At 37.9% G+C, this 26,162-nt stretch overlaps 1 long non-coding RNA gene across 1 annotated transcript in view; it reads right to left on the reverse strand.

Moving 5' to 3' along the window:
- Positions 1 to 26,162, reverse strand: part of LOC147997992 (uncharacterized) — a 244,858-nt gene that overhangs the window by 30,847 nt on the left and 187,849 nt on the right. Inside the window, exon 10 of the long non-coding RNA XR_015647301.1 lies at positions 4,257 to 4,394. This is a non-coding gene — a long non-coding RNA (uncharacterized LOC147997992). The remainder of the gene's footprint in view (positions 1 to 4,256; positions 4,395 to 26,162) is intronic.

Consider the following 26,162-nt stretch of genomic DNA (forward strand, 5'->3'; position numbering starts at 1 on the left):
GAATTCCTATTCTTTCCAGGACTTTTATCATGAAGGGGTGTTGAATTTTGTCAAATGCTTTCTCAGCATCTAATGAAATGATCATGTGGTTTTGTACTTTCAGTTTGTTTATATAATTGATCACATTGATGGTTTTCCGTATATTAAAACATCCCTGCATGCCTGCGATGAAGCCTACTTGATCATGGTGGATGATTGTTTTGATGTGCTCTTGAATTCGGTTTGCCAGAATTTTATTGAGTATTTTAGCGTCGATATTCATAAGGGAATTGGTCTGAAGTTCTCTTTCTTTGTTGTGTCTTTGTGTGGTTTAGGTATAAGAGTAATTGTGGCTTTGTAGAAGGTATTCGGTAGTGATACATATGTTTCAATTTTGGGGAATAGTTTGATAATATTGGTATGAGGTCTTCTATGAAGGTTTGATAGAATTCTGCACTAAACCCGTCTGGACCTGGGCTCTTTTTGGTTGGGAGACCTTTAATGACTGCTTCTATTTCCTTAGGAGTTATTGGGTTGTTTAACTGGTTTATCTGTTCCTGCTTTAACTTCGGTTCCTGTTATCTTTCTAGGAAACGGTCCATTTCCTGATGATTTTCAAGTTTTGTTGAATATAGGTTTTTATAGTAAGATCTGATGATTTTTTTAATTTCCAATGAATTTGTAGTTATGTCTCCCCTTTCATTTCTGATTTTGTTAATTTAGACGCACTCTCTGTGTCCTCTCTTTAGTCTGGCTAAGGGTTTATCTATCTTGTTGATTTAATCAAAGAACCAAGTTTTGGTTCTGTTGATTCTTTCTATGGTCCTTTTTGTTTCTACTTGTTTCTACTTCAGATTTCAGCTCTGAGTTTGATTACTTCCTGCCTTCTACTCCTCCTGGGTGTATTTGCATCTTTTTGTTCTAGGGCTTTTAGGTGTGCTGTCAAGCTGCTGACATATGCTCTTTCCTGTATCTTTCTGCAGGCACTCAGCGCTATGAGTTTTCCTCTTAGCACAGCTTTCATTGTGTCCCATAAGTTTGGGTATGTTGTACCTTCATTTTCATTAAATTCTAAAAAGCTTTTAATTTCTCTCTTTATTTCTTCCTTGACCAGGTTATCATTGAGTAGAGCATTGTTCAATTTCCATGTTAATGTGGGCATTCTTCCCTTATTGTTATTGAAGACCAGTTTTAGGCCGTGGTGGTCCGATAGCACGCATGGGACTATTTCTATCCTTCTGTACCTGTTGAGGCCCGTTTTTTGACCAATTATATGGTCAATTTTGGAGAAAGTACCATGAGGAGCTGAGAAGAAGGTATATCCTTTTGCTTTAGGATAGAATATTCTATAAATATCCGTTAAGTCCATTTGACTCATGACTTCTCTTAGTCTGTCGACATCACTGTTTAATTTCTGTTTCCATGATCTGTCCATTGATGAGAGTGGGGTGTTGAAATCTCCCACTATTATTGTGTGAGGTGCAATGTGTGTTTTGAGCTTTAGTAAGGTTTCTTTTACGTATGTAGGTGCCCTTATATTTGGGGCATAGATATTTAGGATTGAGAGTTCATCTTGGTGGATATTCCCGTTGATGAATATGATGTCCTTCCTTATCTTTTTTCATGACTTTTAGTTGAAAATTGATTTTATTTGATATTAGAATGGCTACTCCAGCTTGCTTCTTCTGACCATTTTCTTGGAAAGTTGTTTTCCAGCCTTTCACTCTGAGGTAATGTCTGTCTTTGTCTCTGAGGTGTGTTTCCTGTAGGCAGCAGAATGCAGGGTCCTCGTTGCGTATCCAGTTTGTTAATCTATTTCTTTGTATTGGGGACTTGAGGCCATTGATATTGAGAGATATTAAGGAATAGTGATTATTGCTTCCCGTTATATTCATTTTTGGATGTGAGGTTATGTTTGTGTGCTTTCATTCTCTTTGTTTTGTTGCCAAGACGATTAGTTTCTTGCTTCTTCTAGGGTATAGCTTGCCCCCTTATGTTGGGCTTTACCATTTAATATCCTTTGTACTGCTGGATTTGTAGAAAGATATTGTGTAAATTTGGTTTTGTCATGGAATATCTTGGTTTCTCCATCTATGATAATTGAGAGTTTTGCAGGATACAGTAACCTGGGCTGGCATTTGTGTTCTCTTAGGGTCTGTATGACATCAGTCCAGGATCGTCTGGACTTCATAGTTTCTGGCAAGAAGTCTGGTGTGATTCTCATAGGTCTGTCTTTATATGTTACTTGACTTTTTTCCCTTACTGCTTTTAATATTCTTTTTTTATTTTGTGCGTTTGGTGTTTTGACAATTATGTGACAGGAGGTGTTTCTTTTCTGGTCCAATCTATTTGGAGTTCTGTAGGCTTTTTGTATGTCTATGCGTATCTCTTTTTTTAGGTTAGGGAAGTTTTCTTCTATGATTTTTTGAAGATATTTACTGGTCCTTTGAGCTGGGAGTCTTCACTCTCTTCTATACCTATTATCCTTAGGTTTGGTCTTCTCATTGAGTCCTGGATTTCCTGTATGTTTTGGACCAGTAGCTTTTTCTGCTTTACATTATCTTTGACAGTTGAGTCAATGATTTCTATGGAATCTTCTGCTCCTGAGATTCTCTCTTCCATCTCTTGTATTCTGTTGGTGAAGCTTGTATCTACAGCTCCTTGTCTCTTCTTTTGGTTTTCTATATCCAGGGTTTTTTCCATGTGTTCTTTCTTGATTGCTTCTATTTCCATTTTTAATTCCTTCAACTGTTTGATTGTGCTTTCCTGGAACTCTTTCAGGGATTTTTGTATCCTCTCTATGGGCATCTACTTGTTTATTTATGTTTTCCTGGAATTCTTTCAGGGATTTTTGTGATTCCTTTCTGTAGGCTTCTACTTGTTTATTAGTGTTTTTCTGTGTTTCTCTACGGGAGTTCTTTACGTCTTTCTTGAAGTCCTCCAGCATCATGATCAAATATGATTTTGAAACTAGATCTTGCTTTTCTGGTGTGTTTGGATTTTCCATGTTTTTTTTGGTGGGAGAATTGGACTCCGATCATGCCATGTAGTCTTTGTTTCTGTTGCTTGGGTTCTTGCGCTTGCCTCTCGGCATCAGATTATCTCTAGTGTTACTTTGTTCTGCTATTTCTGACAGTGGCTAGACTGTCCTATAAGCCTGTGTGTCAGGAGTGCTGTAGACCTGTTTTCCTCTCTTTCAGTCAGTTATGGTGACAGAGTGTTCTGCTTTTGGGCATGTAGTTTTTCCTCTGTACATGTCTACAGCTGTTCATGTGGGCCTGTGTCTTGAGTTCACCAGGCATGTCACTTGCAGCAGAAAAGTTTGTCTTACCTGTGGTCCTGAGGCTCAAGTTCACTCACAGGGTGCTGCCCACGGGCTCTCTGTGACGGCAGCAACCAGGAAGATCTACGCCACCCTTTCCGGGAGCTTCAGTGCATCAGGGTTCCAGATGGCCTTTTGTTTTTACCTCTTGCTTCCGAGATGTATGTGCAGAGAGCAGTCTATTCTGGTTTCCCAGGCTTGTCTGCCTATCTGAACGTTTAGCTCTCCCTCCCACAGGTTTCGGGTGCAGAGAACTGTTTATCCAGTCTGTTTCCTTCAGGTTCTGGCGGTGTCTCAGGCAGGAGTCCTGCCGCTCCTGGGCCCTCCCTCACGGGAGCCCAGAGGCCTTATACAATTTCCTCTTGGGCCAGGGATGTGGGCAGGGGTGGGCAGTGTTGGTGGTCTCTTCAGCTCTGCAGCCTCAGGAGTGCCCACCTGACCAGGCGGTTGGGTCTCTCTCTCACGGGGTCTGAGAGCAGAGTCACAATTACATTCTTACACAAACACACACACACACACACACACACACACACACACACACACACACTCACACACAAACATGCATACATTCTCATAATTGCATACTTACACAGACATCAATACTTACATATGCATATGGTGCAAAAGACCAAGGACCAGTACAGAAAGATGAACTCCAATCTTTATTACAGAGAGAAAGAAATCGCTTCTACCCTTTTAATGCTAAGTGATTTAAACCCAAGTTTGTAAAAGAAAATGCCTCTTCCTTTTAACAAGACTAATTTTGCATTGCTATTAAGAAATGTCCTTTTCTGTCCCAAGATAAGGAGAAACCTGCCTGCACCTTCTGTTCTTTCCAGCTTCTTCTTTTGTCCTCTTTTCACCTGCATTCTCTAGATTGCTCTCTTATGTTACATAAGTTATTCCTCTCTACATTACTTCTCAGCCCAGATCTTTTTGTCTTAGTTCTACTTACCTTTGTTCTCCTTATCTCAAACTGGTCTTTTCAGGTCATCCCCTCTCCTGCTCTGTCCATCAGTCTCTGTCCTTCCAGTTCAGACCCTCTGTCTCAGTCCTTCTGTGTGTCTTCTCTTTGTCCTCAGCACCTAAAAATCTTTCAGAATATATGATCAGGTGTTAAATTGTTCACCACAAGTACATATGAAAGATCAAAACATAAATAGAAATACAAGTTTACAACCGAGAATGTTTACATGGATATCCATCAGGAGTAATTATCTGGCTAAACATTCATCACCAGTGTCATCTCTACAGGTTCACTGAATGTCTAAAACCATAGTTGTTAGTGAAGTTATTTACAGATAAACACAGTCAATATCTTATCCCCTGTCCTTGCACCTGTAACAAATCGTTTATGACACTTGATAACTGTTTTTGCAACTTCTTGAATTGTGTTCTGAGTAGGAGAAAGTCTGTTTACTGTCTCAGAATAATTAACTGGTGACACCTGGGAGACTGGAGTTGTCACTGGAATTCTGACTATTAGAAAGAGACTTGTAGGAGTTCCACTATATAAGAGCTTAATAACCATTCATATAATTTTAGGAATTATTGTAGGATCATTATTAAGACTAAAGAATTCATCTATTTGTATGAATAGCATCACTACGGGACAGTGCAACTTCGTAGGCCTGCAGAGATCTGCTCCAAAGGGGTGTGCTCTTACTCAATGATTGCTATATATGTCTAATAATAATAACACGAATAGCATTTCAATAGCAGGAAACTTTCCAAAAATGAATCTCTTACAGAATTGCTTAATAAGGGCAAACCAGTTGTAGATTATAAAATAATCCAAGGCTGTCCATCTGAGGATGATCACCTGTTAGTTATGAGCTTGTCCTGATATGGCTCCTGACACTTTCTTCTCAGTCCTACATGGTACCTTCTACAAAACTGATAATATGATCCATCACAAAAAAGGCCTCAAAAGATGCAAGAAGATTGAATTAATTCCATGCAAACTATGAAATCACTAAGAATGGTCTTCAATAACAACAAGAACAACCAAAGTCCCACATATACATGGTAGAATAAGAATGATTTACTTGATGAGAACTTGTTCAAGGAAGAAATAAAGAAAAAAATTAAAGACTTTCTAGAATTTAATGAAAATGAATGCATAAATTGGGAACACAGAAAAGCAATGCTAAGAGGAAAACTCATAGCTCTGAGAGCCTCCACAAAGAAACAGGAGCTATGATACACTCGCAGTTTGTCCGAACACCTGAAATCTCAGAACCAATAAAAATCCAAATACACCAAGAGTACTAGACAGCAGGAAATAATCAAACTCCGTACTGAAATCAACCAAGTAGAAACAAAAGGAATTATGTAGAGAATCAAAAAAACCAGGAGCTGGTTCTTTGAAAAATCCAGAAGATAGGTAAATCCTTTGTATTCAAATTAAAAATAACAAAATCAGAAGTGAAATAGAGATATAATCATAGAAAATGAGGAAGCTCAAAAAATTATCAGATCCTACTATAAAAGCATATACTTAACAAAACAGGAAAGCAAGGATCAAATGGATAATTTTCTAGACAGATACAAGATACCAAAGTATCTTGAATCACGATCAGATAAACCATCTAAATACTCCCTTTACTTGTAAAGTAGTAGAAGCAGTCATTAAATGTCTCCTAACCAAGAGATCCCAGGATGAGGAAGGTTTATTACAGAATTCTCTCAGACCTTCATAGAACACCTAATACCAATATTCTCCTAACTATTCAACAAACTAGAAATAGAAGGAACACTACAGTCTTATTACTTTTCTGACACCAGAGTTATGTAGATTTTGAGAAAGAATTATAAGAGCTGATGCTGAGTTCAACCACATAAGAACAACAATGTCAATGAACCAGTATGTTCTGGATCTAAAACAATAATCAAAGACTATTCGTGGACAAACCTATGGTTCCAAATGCTTATGTTGCAGAGGATGGCCTTTTTGGGCACTATTGGAATGAGAAGCCCTTAGTCCTCTCTAGGTTTGACTGTTAGTTCAAGGGACAGTAAGGCAGACCAGTTAGGGATCTTATGGACAGAAAAGTGGGAAAGGAAATAACATTTGAAATGTAAATATAGAAATATCCAAATAAAAAAGCAATGTATTTTGTTAAAATATAAAAAAAAATGAAAGAAATAAAAGAAAAGAGAACTTCCAGCTAATCACATCTATGGACTCAGAAATCAAATGGGTCACTGTCAGGGAATGGCAGTCAGAGTAATACTAGTCGAAATATTGAGATGATGAAGTCTGAATTAGAAGCACTTCTCTCTCCCAGATATCAGTGTCAGACACAAACTGCACAATAGGTATCCAAAGCACGGAGGAGTTTACTCTGAGCTGAGGACACGATACGTGTCTGTCTCTTCTTCCTTAGGAGGTTTTTCTTCTGGGCAAAAAGAGTAAAAGCCATGAGCTGTCAGGAAAACAAATGTGCCAAGATGAAACTCTGTCTTTTGGAATAAAGAAAGTAATAATATAAACTCTCTGACTTCCAGGAACCATAAAAACCAGGGATGTCAAGATGCTACTGAGAGGCTACAATCTCTTTATTCCCATATGTGGAAGGCTCAGGTCTAGGCTATCTCTTCAGCGATTCCATTCAAGTCCTACACAGGACTCACTGAGCTTTCCCATGGGCCATGTATTTCTTCCTTTTTTTAATAACAAGACAGAAGGCCAGGTTCCTTTTCCCCATCTCTGATCTCTTCATCATCTTTGTTCTCCTTCCCAAAGGCTGTTTCCTCTGAAGTAGAGGCCACTATACTAATCCTAGACATAAGGAAAGAATATCTGAGAGGCAGGATACAAGAGATTATTCAGGGAGGGACTAATGCTGATGTCACTGAAAGCTGCCATGGCCTACCTGCTGAACAATTTCCTGACCAGATTCAAGGGTGCCCTTTCCAGGAGTGACTCCTGGTACACAGTGGAAACCTTCATTTAATAAATCTCCCTAAAGCTAGAGACTTCTCTGTGCTTTATTAGTGGTTACATGCTCTGAATGGAGAATGTTAGTCAGGGGCTTGGCATGGGTAGAAATGATTTAGGAACATGGAGTGGAGGCGATTCTTCCTGATAATATTTTTATTCCCAGTTTTATTACTGTGACATACAGTTCAAATTTCTAGGTTTTCTCTGTTTCCCAAAGGCCATTATTTTGCATACAGACCTTTAATTGAATAAATATGTATTTCACTTTTTTATTGTACAATCCTTGATTGGGGACTTTATAAATATTCCTCAATGTGTACTCAAAAATTCAGTTCTCCAATTCCATTTTCTGCAATGGTTTTGGCAACAAAGTGGCCCAGCTCTAGAGTGAGTATAACAGTGTAAACATTGTGTACCTACTTCAAATGATAAACTCCCAAATCCTTAATTTATCCAAAGATTACTAGACATCAATACTGCAAAGGATCACATGGACTATAGAATTCAGTTCTCTATTCCCATTTATTATCAGTACTACAATAGCAACCTTAATGTGTTCCTGTGCAGGACTTGAGGGTTGGATGTTTTACCATGATTCTTTGTTAAGGCCAAACATAAGATAATGGAGGATGAGCAGGGAGAAGAACGGGTAGAGGACCAGTGAAACCTCATCTTCCATAGGTTCAAAAGAACAGGAGGGAGTCTATTTGACATTGTCATTTGTGGATTCTACATTCTTGACCTAGTTGCTCAGAATCCAAATTAAAATTCCACATAATGTCACAGCTGTAGGAACCAACAAATTATATATATATATATATATATATATATATATATATATATATATATATATATATATATACTAAACCAATATTCAAAGACTATACATGGGTAGACCTCGGACTCAATTGCATCTGTAGCAGAGGATGACCTGTTTGGGTCCCAATAAAAAGAGAGGCCCTTGGTCCTCCCTAGTTTTGATCCCAGTTAACGGGAATGTGAAGGGGCAGTAAGTGAGCCTATAGAAGAAGGAGAGTGGGACCGATTAGGGATCTTATGGGCAAGAAATAGGGAAAAGAAATGATATTTTAAATGTAAATATATAAATATCCAATTAAAAGAGCAATATAATTTGTTAAAAAATGATAAAAAATGAAAGAAATAAAAGAAGAGAATCTTCCAGCTAATTAGAACTATTCATTCAGAAATCTAAAGTGTCGTTGTCAGGGAATGGTAGAGTAATACTAGTGGAAAGACTGAGATGATGAAATCTCAGGTAGAAGCACTTGTCTCTTCCAGATATCAGTGACAGACACAAACTGCACTATAGGAATCCAAAGCATGAAAGAGTTTACTCTGAGCTCAGGACACAATTCTTGTCTTTCCCTTCTTCCTAAGGAACTTTTCCTCCTGGCCCAAAAGGACAAAGGCCATGAGCTCTCAGAAAAACAACTTTGCCCTTTCCAACACTTGGCTTTTGGGATATGGAAATTAATGATATAAACTATCTGACTTTCAAGAAAAATAACAACAAGGGAAGTCCAGATGCTTCTGAGAGGCTCCCTGCTCCATATTCCCATATGTGGAAGGGTCAGATAAAGGCTTTCTCTTCAGTTATCCCACTCAATGCCTACCCATGTCTCACTGAGCTATCCCATAAACCACATCTTCCTTCCTTTCTTTATACAAGACAGAAGGCCAGCTTCCTTTGCCCATTTCTTATCTCTTCATTCTCTTTGTTCTCCTTTTCAAATGGCTGTTTACTCTGAATTTGAGGCCAATTAGTAAACCGTAGAGGTATTGAAGGAATATCTGAGAGGCAGTTGCAGTCACAATAGCACTTGTGACATCACAGAAGAAGCTAGGGCTCTCCAGGTTACAAGAGATTTTTCAGGGAGGGCCTAATGATGATGTTACTGAGAACTGCCATGGCCTACCTGCTGAACAGATTTCCTTACATTGACCAGATTTGGAGATGCCCTTTCCTGGAGTGTTTCCTGTGACATAGTGGAAACCTTTACATTCTACATCTCTCTAAGCTAGGGACTTCTCTCTGCTTCATTAGTGGTTACATGCTCTGAATGGAGAAGTTCGTCAGGGGCTTGGCAAGGTTAGAAAAGTAATAGGAACAAGGAGTGAAGGAGATTCTTCTGGTGAATAATTTTATTCCCCGGTCCAATCCTGTGACATTCAGTTCTATTCCCTAGGTTTCCTCAGTTTTCCATGTGCCAGTATTTTCCCTACAGACCTTTAATTGAGTGAACATTGTTTTGCATTATCTGATTGTACATTCATTGACAGGGGACATTATATATATTCCTGCATGTGTACTCAAAATTTCATTTTTCCAATTCCCTTTTTTTTTTTTGCAATGAATTCGGCAACAAACTTGGCCTGGCTATTGAGTCAATATAGCAGTGGAAATATTCGTACATAATTCTAATGATCAACACACAAATCCTTATTTTATCCAAAAATTACCAGACATCAATAAAACAAAGGACCATATTGACTATAAATTCCGACTTCTAGTCACATTTGATATCTTTACCTCACTATCTACCTTCCTGTGTTCCCATGGCCAGTCTTGAAGGTTTTAGATATTTTACCATGATTCTTTCTTAAAGCCAAATATAAGAAACAGGAGGATTGGCAGGGTTAAGAAAGCTTGAGGAACAGTGAAACCTGAACTTCAAGTACAGGAGAGAGTCTATTTAACATTGTCATTGTAAACTCTACATTCTTGACCTAGTTGCACAGAATCCATGTTAACATTCCACCAAAAAGCTGTAGCCACCAAAAGTGTGTGTGTGTATATATATATATACACGTCAAATGCAAAAGTGTATGCTATTGGTAAATCTGTGAACTGAAAATGGACCTCTTGTTGGTAGATTTTGAGAAAGGCTAACAAGAGCTGAGGGGACTTTCAACACCATAAGAACAACATTGCTAATGAATCAAAGTTTTCTGGTATGAGACTAATATTGAAAGACTAAACGTGAACAGACCTATGTCTCCAACTGCATATGTAGCAGAAAACGGCCTTGTTGGGCACCAATGGAAGAAGAACCACTTGATCCTCCCTTGGTTTGATTCACAGTTAAAGAGAATTAGAAGGGACAGTAAGGGGGTTATAGAAGAAGTGGAGAGGGACCAGTTAGTGATCTTATGGGAGGAAACTCTTAAAGGAAATAATATTATAAAGGTGAATATTGAAATATACATTAAAAAAACAAATAAAATTTGTAAAAAAATAAAAAAATATAAGAAATAAATGAAAAGAAAACTGCCAGCTAAACACAGCTGTTGACTGAGAAATCTAATGTGTCAATGTCAGGGAATGGTAGTCAGAGAAATAATATTGGAAATAGTGAGATGGTGAAGTCTCAATTAGAAGCACCTCTTACTCCCAGATATTGGCAACAAAGGGGGTAGAGCTATAGAGTGAACAGAACAGTGAAAATATTGTGTGCCTACTTCAAATAATGAACTCTAAGTGCATATTTAATCCAAAAATTATGAGACATCTGTAAAGCAAAGGACAACATGGACTTTAGAAAGCAGATCTGTAGTCCCAATAGATATAAGTTCTATAAATCTACCTTTGGTTTTCCTAGGGCCAGACTTGAGGTTTTTGGATATTTTATCATGGTTCTTTCTTCAGACAAAACATAAGATTCATTTGGATGGGCAGGGAGAGGAATGACTTGAGGTACAGTTAAACCTCAACTTCAATATGTTCATAAGAACAGGATGGAGTTTATTTGGCATTGTCATTTGTGGATTCTACATTCTTGAACTACTTGCTCAGAATCCATGCTAAAATTCTACTTAACCTCATTGCTGTAGGAGACACTATATATATATATATATATATATATATATATATATATATATATATATATCACCAAAACTAGATATGATTGATGAATGAAGTACATGCTTCCAGGTACCGGATATAGATCTTTCCTGGGAGACACAGCTAAACTTATCAAATACAGAAGTTAATGCTAGTGGCAAACTAGTTTACTGACAACTGATCTGTTGAGATTTTGAGAAAGGATTACAAATGCTGTGTAAGTGAGGGTTCTGAAGGTACCTGGAAGAGAATGTGGGACAAAGGACGCAAGAAGGATGCCAAGACAAGAGCCTGAAAAAGGCATCTATTTTATTTTTCTCCAAGGCTGAATTTATAACATCACAGGGGTTACAGAGGGAGGGGGAAGTAGGAAACATTTACGCAGGGCAAGAACACAGGATTCATTTGGTTATGGAACTGATGTTGAAAGGACGTCAGAAAGTTCACAGGTTTGTCATATTATTAATCAGCAGGACAACATTATCATATTATTATTTTTCTTGACCACCAGATTTGTATTAGTCTTCTTCAGCTGGCTGGGGATTTTTCATGAACCTAGTTAATTGTTAACTAGGTTAACATGAACCTATTGTTAATTCTAACAATAATAATAACATCTACACAATGGAGGGCTTCAAGGGCATTGCAATGGGTTTCTAGAGGGTCCTCTAGATTCCTTTCTCCTCCTAGAGCACCCTCTAGGGCCTATGGCCTGTGAAAACTAGCAAGTCGTCCTGTCACAGCCGTAAGCCCCTAACAGGACCAATAGCGACTACCAAGTGGACTCTCAATCCTCTCCAGTGGTGACTCAAACACTTCAGCCATCAGAGGCAGACAACACAAGTCAACATGAAACAAAAACCAGACATGACACAGAGACAAAACAGAAAGTAACACAGAACACAAAACACAGATTTGCTTGAGCTTACCTCTGATCTCTTCGCCAATTGTGGTCTGGAGGGAACAGAGTTCCCTGTGATGGACCAAAATGTTGTAAGACCCCATAGTGGACCACTTCTGGAGCACAATCACGGAGCACAGATTGACAAAGTGACCACTGCAGTAGCATGAGGGTATAAGGTTTTAAATCCACATATGTGAGGTTGCTCATCCATACAAGGAGAGCCAACCTTGTACCCATAAACCACACAACTTTTATTCATTACAGAGGGTAGACTTCAGTAAAAGGGTTAGCCCATCCATTAAACAATCACAAACTCTGTACTATCTTTTGAATCAACTGTTCCCTCCTGGGGGAACTATGGACAAATATTTTTACAAAATCTAAGATTTTTTTTTTAAATTTTAACCCTATTTGTGTCCTGAGTGACTCCCTGAGACATGTCACAAAAGATGACTGTAGAATGCTTGTTCCATCACTCAGCAAAAGCTCTGGGATGGGACGGGGGTGGGAGCAAAAGCCCCAAGGGGGAGTGAAGGCTTCCACAAACAAAAAGACAGACCAGCCTATTCACAGTGACAGACGTTCTCCTAAAGAACATCTTCAAAGAGCAGCACATTTGTAGCCATTTGTAAGTGAGAGGTCTGAGGGTGCCTGGAATAGAATTGGGGACAAGGGTCGCAAAGAAGGACGTTAAGATAAGAGTCTGATCAAGGCAAAAATTTTATTTTCCTCCAAGGATGAATTTATACCATAACAGGGGTAACAAAGGGAGGGGAGAAGTATGAAACATTTACTCAGGCCAAAGATACAGTATTGGTGTGGTCAGGGAGTCAGCTGATATTGACATAATATCAGAAATGTCACAGGTTTGTCATATTATTAGTCAGCAGGACAACTTTGAAATATTATTATTTTTCTTGACCACCAGATGTGTATTAGTATTTTGCAGCTGGGTGGGGATTTTCCATGAAAATAATCATACTTAATTCTAACCATAATAATAACATAAACATTGGAGGACGTCAAGGACATCACTCCAAAGAAATTGAAGGGGCTTTCAACTCCATACTAAAAGCAATTCCAAAGAAACAGAGATTTCTGGTACTAAACCAATATTCTGTGCATGGACAGAACTATGGCTCTAATATCATATGTTACAGAGGATGGCCCTATTGTGCACCAATGGAAGGAGAAGAACTTGGTCCTTCCCAGGTTTGACTCCCAGTTCAAAGAATGTCAAGGTGCAGTAAGGGAGGTTATAGAAGTAGGGTAGTGGGACCAGTTAGGAGTCTTATTGACAGGAAACTGTGAAAGAAAATAACATTTGAAATGTAAATATAGAAATATCCAATTAAATAAGCAATAAAATTTGCTAAAAATGAAAAAATGGAAGAAATAAAAGAAAAGAAACTGCTAGCTTATCTCACCTATTGACTCAGAAATGTAAAAGGTCACTGTAAGGAAATGGTAGTTAGAGTCATACTAGTGAAAGACTGAGATGATGAAATCTCAACTAGAAGCACTTCTCTATCCCAGACATCAGTGTCAGACACAAATAGCACTATAGGGATCCAAAGCCTGGAGGAGTTTACTCTGAGCTGAAAATACAATACTTGTTCATCCCTTCTTCCTCAGGACCTTTATCTTCATGACAAAAAGAATAAAAGTCACGAGCTCTCAGGAAACAACTGTGCCCTTCCCAATATTGGCTTGTGGAATAAAGAAATGAATGATATAAACACTCTGACTTCCAGGAACCATAAGAACAGGGAAGTCCAGATGCTCCTGAGAGGCTCCCATCTCCCGATTCCCATATGTGGAAGACTCAATTCAAGGCTGTCACTTCAGGGAACCCACTAAAAACCTACCCAGGACTAATTTAGCTCTCCAATGGACCACGTATTTCTTCCTTTTTTAACACCAAGACAGAAGGGCATCTTCCTTCTTTCCATCTCTGATCTCTTCATCTTCCTTTTCTCCCTCAAAAATGGCTGTTCACTCTGAATTAAAGGCCAATTAGTAAGCCCTAGAGGTACTGAAGGAATATCTAAGAAGCAAGTGCTGTCACAACAACACTTATGACCTCAAAGAAGGAGCTAGGGCTCTCAAGGTTACAAGAGATTTTTCAGGGAGGGCCTAATGATGGTGTCACTGAGAAGCTCCATATCCTACCTGCTGAACAGCTTTGCTTTCATTGACCAATTTTGAGAGTGCCTTTTCCAGCTGAGTCTTTTGTGACGCAGTGGAAACCTTTACATACTATATCTCTCTAAATCTAGAGACTTTTCTTGTCTTCAATAGTGGTTACATACTCTGAATGGAGAAAGTTGGTCAGGGGCTTGGCATGGGTAGAAATGATTTAGGAAAACAAAGTATAGGAGATTCTTCAAGATAATATTTTTATTCCGAGGTTTATTCCTGTGACATACAGTTCAATTTTCTAGGTTTTCTCTTTTTCCCGACAGGCAGTATTTTCCGTATACACCATTAATTTATTGAATATTGTATTACAGAAATGTGATCATGTTCTAGTTTTATTCTCTTGCATAAGTGCTGAAAAAATGATACCCAATACTGTATTAGAACAAATATTACATAGTACACCTAAAGAAATCAAATTCCTTCCAAGGCCAACGTAACATCATAAGTAAGCAATTTCAATTTACAGAGAAATGTTTAAATATTGTATTATTTATCTTTAACAGTACTCAAGAATCTTTAAAAAAACAGAAATCTAAATATCTGTATAAAAATGTCATATCTGCTTTAAATGATCAGAATGCACATCTGTGATTGGCAATCCTTATTAAAACCTATCAGGAACTGAGGCTAAACCTGGGACAGAAATCAGTCATCAACAGTTCAGCCTTTGTGACAGTCACACCATTAGCCTGTGCCGCCATTGTTCTTGATCCCTGACCTTAAAAGGTCCCAGCCTTTCCAAACCTCAAATTGTTACATAAATTTGTTATTACCTCAGAGTCAGTAGGGACAACATCTTAGTCAGCTTCACAAGCAATTTACTTTTCCAAATGTGTTTTAAGGTTGGCGGTCCTCGCTGACCATTCTACATTTCCTCGGGAAATGATGGAAGCACTGATCTGCCCGAGAGGCAAATCCTAAAAAGATCTTGACCACTGTTATTGCAAATACCAATGGCGCTGCCCTCTGAGTGGTGTGAAGCTCCATGAGGATTTTCATGCACTTCTTAGATTAAGAGAGATATTAGTGCAAAAACCGAGTGACACTCTGCATGAAGTCCTCATTGGGTTCCTGACTCTCCAAGGTCCAACGGGATTGGCGGAAGAGTGGGCCATACTCCAGGAGTTCTAAAGCTCTGTGTCATTCCTCCTTCACAGGCCTTGGCCATACTCCATTTCAGAACCAAATTTGAACCATGATTTTAACCTGGATAGAATTTCAAATACTATACTGAGTAGGAAGTGTGGGCATCCTTACATTGTCCTTAACTTTAATGGAATTCCTTTATGTTTCTTTCCATTTAGGTTGATGTTGCGTACTGGCTTGCTGTCCATTGCTTCTATTATGTTTCTGCATAGGACTGGTATCACTGATCTCTCTGATGCTTTTAACATGAAGGGGGGTTGGAATATTTTTGCAAGCTTTTTCAGCATCTAATGAGATTATTATGTGATTTTTTTCTTTCAGTTTCATTATATAGTAGATTATATTGATGGATTTTAAGAAATTTAACCATCCCTGCCTCCCACTAGATATTAATAATTATATAGCATAACCTACAGAAGGGATCTCATATTCTCACGCATACTCTTACACCTCTCCAAAAAACAAAATAAAAAACATGCAAACAAAAAAACCATGCACCTTACAGAACAGATCTAATACTCACAAAAACACTCAAACATCCCAATCGAAAAAACAAAAACCAAAAAACATGCAAGCAAAGAAAAAGCACTGCTCCTGTAACATCAAAATAGCATGAACTAAATATCACTTCTCATTAATACCTTTAAGCATTAATGGCCTCTACTCAGCAGTAAAGGGACACAGGCTAATACAGTGGATTTAAAAACAGGATCCATCCTTCTTTTGCACTCAAGAAACACAATCTAGCAACCGAGATAGACACAACCTCAGACTAAGGGATCGGCAAAGTTTTCCAAGCAAATGAACACAAGAAACGAGATGTAGCCATTCTAACATCCAGCAAATCAGACTTTCAACCAAAAGTAATCAAAAGAGATGGGGAAGGACAATTCATATGCATCAGAAGAAAAATCCACCAAGATGTCATCTCAGTTCTGGATGTCTATATGTCAAAGACAAAAGCAGCAACATTGGTGAGAGAAATATTTCTGAAGCTTAAATATCACATCGAACCTCAAATATTAATAGTGGGGAACATCAATGTCCCACTCTCACCAAGGACAGGCCATTGAGACAGAAACTAAAAAAATATAAATGATGTAACTAACACGGGGTTCAATTAAATGGACCTCAATGATATCTACAGAATAGTTTACTCGAACACAAAAGTACACTCTTTCTTTTCAGTACCTCATGGACCCTTATCATAAACTGACCATGTTCTCCCACTCTAAACAAGCCAGAACAGATACAGAAAGACTGTGCTAACCATTGGATCTTTTCAGATCACCACGGATTAAAACTGGACTTCAACAATAAGAAAAAGTGTATGAACTCATTGAAATTAAACAGCTCGCAACTTAAAAACAACCAGTACCGAGAAGACATGAAAAACAAAAAGGGTTCCTAGAATTTAGTGAAAATGAAGGCACAGCTTCTTCAAACTTAAGGGACATAAGGAAAGTAGTGCTAAGAGGAACTTGCATATTCAGCACTGGGCACTTTCATAAAGAAACCAGAGAGACCACACACTAGCAACTTCACAGCACACCCTAAATCTCTAAAATAAAAAGAAGCAAATACATATTAAAGGAGGAGACAGCAAGAAATGATCAGACTCGGGGTGAAAGTGATCCATCAGAAACAAAGAGAATACAAAGATCAAAAAAAAAAAAAAAAAAAAAAACAAGAGTTGGTTCCTTGGAACATCAACCTGACAGACAAACACACAGACAGATAATCTAATAGGTTGAGAGAAATCATCCAAATAACAAAAACAGAATTGAACCAGGGAGCCGTATCAATGGACACTGATGAAAGTCACAGAATCTTTAGGTCTCACTTCAAATACCTGCTGTCTCAAAAATTAGAAGCTCTGAACAAAGTGAATGATTGTGTAGACTGATTACACTGATCATAGGTAAATTCAGGTAGGATAAACTATGTAAATAGCTCTATAACAACTAAAGAGACACAAACAGTAATTAAGTTTCCCCACTGAAACAGCCCCAGATTGTTTGAGTACAGACTCGTACCAGATTTTCAAAGAATTCTCAACCTACTCCAAAAAACAGAAACAGGAGGAAAATAGCCAAACTGATTCCATGTCACCACTGTCACCCTGACACCTAAATCACAAACGACTCAACAAGGAAGAATTTCAGACGAATTTCCCTTACGAACATTGGTGGAAAAATTACTAGGTAAAATGTTCCAAAATAATATCCAAGGGCATATCAAAACCGCCATTCAGTGCCATCATGTAGGCTTCCTCTTGAGGTTGCGGGAGTGGATCAATCTAGGAAAACCCATCAAAGTGATCCACCATATAAGCAAACAAAACTGAAAAAAAAAATATTCTACCCTCAGGATTTTCCATTAACATGCGAGCTCACTTGGAGTTAACTTTGTGGATGTTGCATAGCATGCAGTATATTTATATGTGTGTGTGTGTATATACATATATATAATATTATATAATAAATTAATATATTAAATTATTATATACTAACATTATAATAATATAAGTAATATTAATATACTATATTAACATTTTAAATTGTTATATATCAAAGTTATTCTAATATATAATAAATATTACTCTAGTATATTAATATATTGAATTATATTATTATAATAAATAATAAATAAAGATATAGTACATTAATATATTGAATTATTAAATATTAATATCATGATTCAATATAATTAATATTTATATATTATGTTAGTATATTAAATTATTATATAGTAATAATACTATACCTCTCTTACCCTATTCTGACTCTCTACCTAACCCCATCCTCCACCCTCCATTATCAAATTTCCTCTCTGGCTCCCTGTCATAGGCTCTAGCATTTACTGAACAATTAAAATAGACAGAAGGTTCATATGCGATCTCCTTAATACATGATAGAGGTCTAGTTAGAGGCATCCTCCTTTCAGGAAGCTGATAAATATAAGGATACAAATACCGTTTGCCGGGGAAGATCAAAACTGAATAATGATATTGCATATCTATTCAGTGGATTCTGAAAGAACGAGGAATATTCTTCCTATAGACCTAGCTGTACTACTCCTGGCCTTATGTCTGAAAAGACATCTGCCATACCACAAAGACACGTGCTCCATCATGTTCCTAGCTTCATTCTTCGAATGAGTAGAAAATAGAAATAACCGAGATGCCCCTCAATGAAAGAATGGCTACAGAATATGTGGTTCATTTACACTATGGAATACTACGCAGCTATGAAAAATAAGGACATTGTGAAGATGCAGTCAAGTAGATGTAATGGGAAAGTATTGTTCTGAATGAGGTAACTGAGACCCAAAATAACATGTACATGATTAAATTTAAGTGATTAAAAGAGGGTATTAGCCATAAAGTACAGAATTCACACGCTGCGATCTACAGAACCAAAGAGGCTAAACATGAAGAAAGATCCAAGAAAAATGCTTTGATTTCACTCAGAAGGAGGAATAAAATAATGAGAGGAGGCCGATGGAAGGAAAGGATTGGGTGGCTGAGGGGATGGGAAGGGATATGGGGTTTGAGAATCATTTCTTGGGAGAGGCGTGCAAAAGGGACAGAGAGCCAAGAGAATAAACTGAAATCAGTGACTGTCCAGGGTTGGAGCTATCTCTATGATTTGCCTGCAATCTGGGATGGGTGAGGCTACCCTGGCATCGTTGAGGGTGACTTTAGCTGAGACTCGTAGCAATGTGGATACAGATACTGAAATGGTCACTTTCCGTAGCCACGGAGGACCTATGGTGGAAGGTTAAGGACACAAACCACCCCCAAAATTTTGACCCAGAAATTGCCCCCTCTGTAAGAAACACAGGGACAGAGATGGAAGAGGAAATGAGGGAATGGTCAAAGGATAAGTGGCCGGATGTGAGACTTATCCTATGGGCAAATGGCAAACCCTGACATTATTAATGGTCCTTTCTTGTGTTTGCAGACAGGAGGGTAGCATTATTTTCCTCTGGAAGGCACAATGGAGCAGCCGACTGAAACAGCTGCACAGATGCACGGCCAAACATTGGATGGAGCTCAGTGAGTTCCACTGGAGAGCTGAGGGAAGGGCTGGAGAAGCAGAGGAGCTTAACGGGCTTCACGATATTCCATGACAAAACCAAATTTACACAGTATCGTTCCACATATCCAGTCCTACAAAGGATAATAAATGGCAAAGTCCAACACATTGTGGCAAAGTAAAACCATAGATAAAGAAAGAAATTAAACTTTTCTCAACAAAACAGAGAAGAGAAGCACACAAACATAAACTAACTTCAAATTATGAAAAAACAGAAAGCAACCATCACTATTCCTAAATATCTCTAAACATGAAAGAACACAATTGCCCCCTAAAAAGACAAAAATTAGCAAACTGGATATGGAATGAGGACCCAGCATTTTGCACTACAGGGAACACAGCTCTGAGAAAAAGACAGACATTACCTCAGACTCCATATTTACACAATGTATGGAGAAGAGTAAATATCCCCTTTCTCCACAGGGGACTCTAGGTCATTCTGTCCAAAAGGAGAGGCTCCAAAATTTTCACATATACATCAGAGAAGCTAGAATTTTCCAAAACTAAGCAGGATTCTCTGAGTAGTACTCTATCTCATTAAGAGACGGTGGGACAAGAAACATATACTAAAGGAATTCTACCCACAGCCACATCTTAGAAACGGCTGGTTGATGTGACACATATACAAAAGATTTTCTTGGACATATTCCATCTGTAGAGAACATTATGGATCCAACTGTATGTGAACCAGGAGTGGTGGAACATGAAATGCAAACACTAGTGGCTGTAGCATCCTTGATATCTGAGGAAATTGATTCCTTGTTTTCCATTTGTGCAAAAGAATGCATATGACCTCTGCAGGTTTCACAGGGGACTATTTGAACTTCCTTATCTCCTCAAGATCAGGCCATCTTCCCCAAATACAAAAGATGCTACGCATGTATTAACTATTTTGTCTACATTCCTTGAGAGGGGACATTATACATATTCCTGAATGTGTACTCAAAAATTCTGTTTTCCAATTCAATATTGGCAATGACTTTGTCAACAAAGGGGGCACAGCTAGAGAGTGAGTATAAGAGTGTAAATACTGTGTACCTTCTTCAAATGATAAACTCCCAAAAACTTATTTTATCCAAAAATTACCAGACATCATTAAAGCAAAGGAAAGCATGGACTATAGAATTTGGTTCCCTTGTCCCATTTGATATCAGTTCTGCATTATCTACCTTACTATGTTCCCATGACAAGACTTGAAGGTTTTTGATGTTTTACCCTGATCCTTTCTTCAGGCCAAACATAAGATTCAGGAGGATGTGCAGGATGAGGAATAGAGTGTGGTCCAGTGAAACCTCAGCTTCATTAGGTTCATAAGAACAGGAGAGAGTCTATATAGAACTGTCATTTGTGGATTCTACTTTCTTGATCTTGTATCCCAGAATCCATGTTAAAATTCCATCTAACTTCGTAGCTATAATTTACATACATATATATATATATATATATATATATATATATATACATATATATATATGTGTGTGTGTATACATATAAATGTGTGTATATAGATGATATAGATATATATTTGTACATATCGATGATATGTAGATATATAGATATATAGATAAACAGATATACAGATATAGATATATAGATATATAGTTATATAGATATATGGATATATAGATATATAGATATATAGATATACAGATTATAGATATGGATATAGATATAGATATAGATATAGATAGATATATTAGCCACCAAAATAGATAAGATGGATGAATCTTAGAATTGCATGATTAGAAGAAACAGATATAGGTCTTTCCTGAGAGACACAGTTAGAGCATGTCAAATACAGAAGTGAATGTTAGTGGCAAACCAGTAAACTGAAAACGCATTTGTTGTTGGTAGATTTTGTGAAGGGTTACAACAGCTGAAGGACCTTTTAATCCTATAAGGAAAACCATGCCATCGAACCAGAGTTTTCTGGTTGTATACAAATATTCAAAGATTGTACATGGATAGAACTATGGCTCCCACTTCATATGTAGCGGAGAATGGTTTTGTTGTGCACCAATGGAAGGAGATGCCCTTGGTCTAAACTAGGTTTTATTACCAATTCAAGGGAATTTCAAAGAGCAATAAGAGGGATTATACAAGAAGGGTAGGGGGACTGGTTAGGGATCTTATGGACAGGAAACTGGGAAAGGCAAACATATTTGAAATGTAAATATGGAAAATCAAATAAAAAAAGCAAAAAAATCTTGCTAAAATAATAAATATTAAATAAGTTAAAGATAAGAAAACTGCCTTCTAATCATACATATTGAATGAGAAATCTAAAGGGTCACAATCAGGCAATGGCAGTCAGAGTAATCCTAGTGGAAAGACTGATATGATGTACTATAAACATGTCTAACTCCCAAATACCAGTATCAGACACAAACTGCACCATAGGTAATCCAATAATTAAGGAGTTTACTCTGAGCTGAGGACACAATAATTTTCTTTCACTTCTTCCTTAGGACCCTTTTCTTTTGGGCAAAAATATAAAAGGCATGAGCTCTAAGGAAAAGGACAGTGCCCTACTCAACACCTGGCTTTTGTGATAAATATATTAATGATATAAACTCTCTGAGTTCAAGGAATCACTAGAAGCAGGGAAGTCCAGTTAGTTTTGACAGGTTCTAAGCTCCTGAACCAATGTGTGGAAGGATCAGATCAGTTGTATCTCTTCAACGTACCTACTCGACTCCTACCAAAGACTCAGTGAGATTTCCCAGGGTCGACATATTTCTTCCTTTTTCTTATACCAAGACAGAAGGCCATATTCTTTCTCCCCATCTCTGAGCTTTTCATCCTCTTTGTTCTCACTCCCAAAATGCTGTTTGCTCTGAACTAGAGGCCAATTACTAAATCCTATAGGTACTGAAGGAATATATGAGAGGCATTGCAGACATGACAACATGATATTACAGGAGAAACTAGGGATCTCCAGGATACAAGAGATTTTTTCATGGAGGGCCTAATGATGATGTAACTGAGAATTTCCATGGCCTACCTCTAAACAGCTTTCTTTACATTGAGCAGTTTCGAGAGTGCCGTTTCCAGGTATGTCTCCTGTGACACAGGGGAAAACTTTATTACTCCATCTCTATAAAGCTAGAGACTTCTCTTTTCTTCCATAGTGGTTACATGCTCTGAATGGAGAAAGTTAGTCAGGGTCCTGGTATTGGTAGAAATGATCTTGGAACTTGGAGAGGAGGACTTAATTCCAGGTCCATTCCTGTGATATACTGTTCAATTTTCTAGTTTTCTCTGCCTTGTATAGCCCAGTATATTCCCTACAGACCTTTAGGTGATTGAATATTGTATTTCACTTATCATTTGTACATTCCTTGATAGGGGACTTTATAAATATTCCTGAATGTGTACTCAAAAATCCTGTTTTACTATGCCATTTTCTGCAATGATTTTGGCAATGACGTGGGCCCAGCTATAGAGTGAGTATAACAGTGCAAATACTGTGTACCTATTTCAAATGATAAAGTCCCAAATCCTTATTTTATCCAAAGAGTACCAGACAACAATAAAGCAAATGTGCACATGGACTATACATTTCTGTTCTCTAGTGATATTTGATATCGGTACTACACGATCTACCTTACTGTGTTCCCATGGCCAGACTTGAAGGCTGTAGATGTGTTATCATGATTCTTTCTTAAGGCAAAATATAAGAAACAGGAGCATGGAGGAGTTTACTCTGATCAAGAGACACAATACTTTTCCTTCCTTTCTTCCTTAGGTCCTTTTTCTTCTTGTGAAAAAGAATAAAGGTCATTTGCTCTCAGGAAAACAACAGTGCCCTTCCCATCACTTGGCTTTTCCAATAAAGAAATGAATGGTATAAACTCTCTGAATTCCAGGAACCATAAGAACAGAGAAGTCCGGATGCTTCTGAGAGGACCCCAGTTCCTGATTCCCATATGTGGGAGGCTCAGATCGATGCTATCTGTTAAGCAATACCACTCAAAACCTACCGTGGCATCACTGGGCTTTCCCAAGCACACATATTTCTTCCTTTTTTTTTTGAACAAGACAGAAGGGCAGCTTTCTTCTCCCCATTTCTGATCTCTTCATCCTCTTTGTTCTAACTCCCAGATGGCTGTTTACTTTAAATTAGATGCCAATTACTAAACCCTAGAGGTACTGAAGGAATACCTGAGAGGCAGATGCAGACTTGACAACACTAGAGACATCAAAGAAGAAGATAAAGCTCTCCAGGTTACAAGAGATTTTTCATGGAGGGCCTAATGGTGATGTAACTGAGAACTGCCATGGCCTACCTGCTAAACAGCTTTCCTTACATTGATCAGATTTGAGGGTGCCCTTTCCTGTTATGTCTCCTGAGATTCAGTGGAAATCTTTATGTACTCCATCTCTCTAAAGCTAGACACTTCTCTTTGCTTTATTAGTGGATACATGCTCTGAATGGAAAAAGTTAGTCAAGGGCTTGGAATGGGTAGAAAAGATTTTGTAACATGGAGTGGAGGAGATTCTTCTGGATATTAACTTTATTACAAGGTACAATCTTGGAAATACAGTACAATTTTGTAGGTTTTCTCTATTTCCCAAAGGCCAGTATTTTCCCTACAGACCTTCAATTGAATGAATATTGTATTTCACTTTCTTAATGTACATTTATCGATATGGGACTTAATAAATATTGCTGAATGTGTACTCAAAAATTGTTTTCCAATTCCATTTTCTGCAAAGATTTTGGCAAGAAAGGTGGCCCAGTTATAGAATGAGTATAACAGTGTAAATATTGTGTAGCTACTTGAAATGATAAACTCCCAAGTCCTTATTTTATCCCAAAATTACCAGATATCAGTAAAGCGAAGGCCAACATGGACTATAGAATTAGGTTCTCTAGTTCCATTTGATATCTGTTCTGTATTATCTACCTCACTGTTTTCCCATGGCCAGACTAGAGGGTTGTGGATGTTTTACCATGATTTTTTCTTGAGGAATAATAAGATAGAAGAGGAAGGACTGTGAGAGGAATGGCTTGAGGTCCAGTGAAACCTCAAATTCAATAGGTTCATAAGAACAGGAGGGAATCTATTTGGCATTGTCCTTTGTGGATTCTACATTCTTGACTTAGTTACACAGAATCCATATGAAAATTCCCCCTACCCAAGCAGCAGAAGGAGCCACCTACATATATATCACCAAAACCTGATAAGATTGATGAATCTAAGAAGTGCTTTCTGCCAGGAAACAAATATAGATTTTTCCTCAGAAACACAGCTAGAGCATATTATATACGGAAGTGACTGTATTCTTGTAAAACTATAAAAATAAAAAGTAAATATTTGTTTTATCCTGCTAACTCTGGCACCGAAGTGTCTGAAATTCTCTGCTAGATATCTTGGCATAAACACCTTCCCACTCCTCAGCTACACAGTGTTTCATGCCGTCACACACTCTCCCATACTCAAACCCTCACATAAAAAACACACAGCACAATAATCTTTGATTTAGTTGATTAGATATAATTGCCCACTTAAACACACCACGTAGGGTACTACCCATCCCTTATGAATATTAAAAACGACTTGTAAATACACAGAGCAAAATCTTAAATTCACCTGCCATGGCTTCTCACTCTGTCATCTTACAATCCTCTTTTTCCCTCTAGTGTCCTACTCTTCCTTCAAACATCTCTACTGACCATTCTTCCTTCTCCTCACAAATTAACCCTCCTTCTGTCCTGTTCCTGCCACTCACTTATACTTTACACATTCAATGGGGAGGTAGTTCTTGTGAAGTAACCTGAGTTCTGAGTACAGGACTATGCACCTGACTTTGTGGCAGTTGAATTAGCATCAAACACAGAAAACTGCAGGGAGAACCACAAAATGAACCCTAGTGGAAAACCAGTGAACTGAAAACGAACTTCTTGTTGGTAGATTTTGAGAAAGGATTAGAAGAGTTGAAGGTGCTTTCAAACCCATAAGAACAACAATGCCAATGAAACAGAGCTTTCTGGTAGTAGACCAATATTTAAAGAATGAACATGAACAATCCTATGGCTCTTACTGCATATGTTGCAGAGGATGGCCTTGTTGGGTGATAATGGAAGGAGAACCCGTGGTTCTGCCTAGCTTTGACTCCCAGTTCAAGGGAATATCCAGGGGCAGTAAGGGTGGTTATAAGAGAAGTGTAGGAGGACCGGTAAGGGATCTTTCAGTCAGAAAACTGGGAATTGAAATATTTTAAATGAAAATTTAGATATATCCAATTAAAAAAGCAATAAAATTAGTTAAAAATTAAAAAAATGAAAGACATGAAAGAAAAGAAATCTTCCAGCTATTCACACCTATTGACTCAGAATTTTAAGGGGTCACTGTCAGGGAATGGTAGTCAGAGTATTACTAGTTGAAAGACTTATATGATGAAGTCTCATCTAGAAGCCCTTCTCCCTTCCAGCTATCAGTGCCAGACACAAACTGCATTATTAGAATACAATGCATGGAGGAATTTACTCTGTGCAGAAGACAAAATACTTGCCTTACCTTTTCTGTTAGGACCTTTTCCTTTTTGACAAAAGGATAAAAGCTATGAGCTCTCAGGAAAAACTAGAGTGCCCTTCCCAAAACAAGCTTTGGGGATAAAGAAATGAATTATATACACTAACTGACTACCAAGAAAAATAACAAGCAGGGAAGTCCAGATGCTTCTGAGGGGCTCCC

Source organism: Rattus norvegicus, chromosome Y, assembly GCF_021556685.1.
Source record: "Rattus norvegicus strain SHRSP/BbbUtx chromosome Y, alternate assembly SHRSP_T2T, whole genome shotgun sequence".
NCBI lineage: Eukaryota > Metazoa > Chordata > Mammalia > Rodentia > Muridae > Rattus > Rattus norvegicus.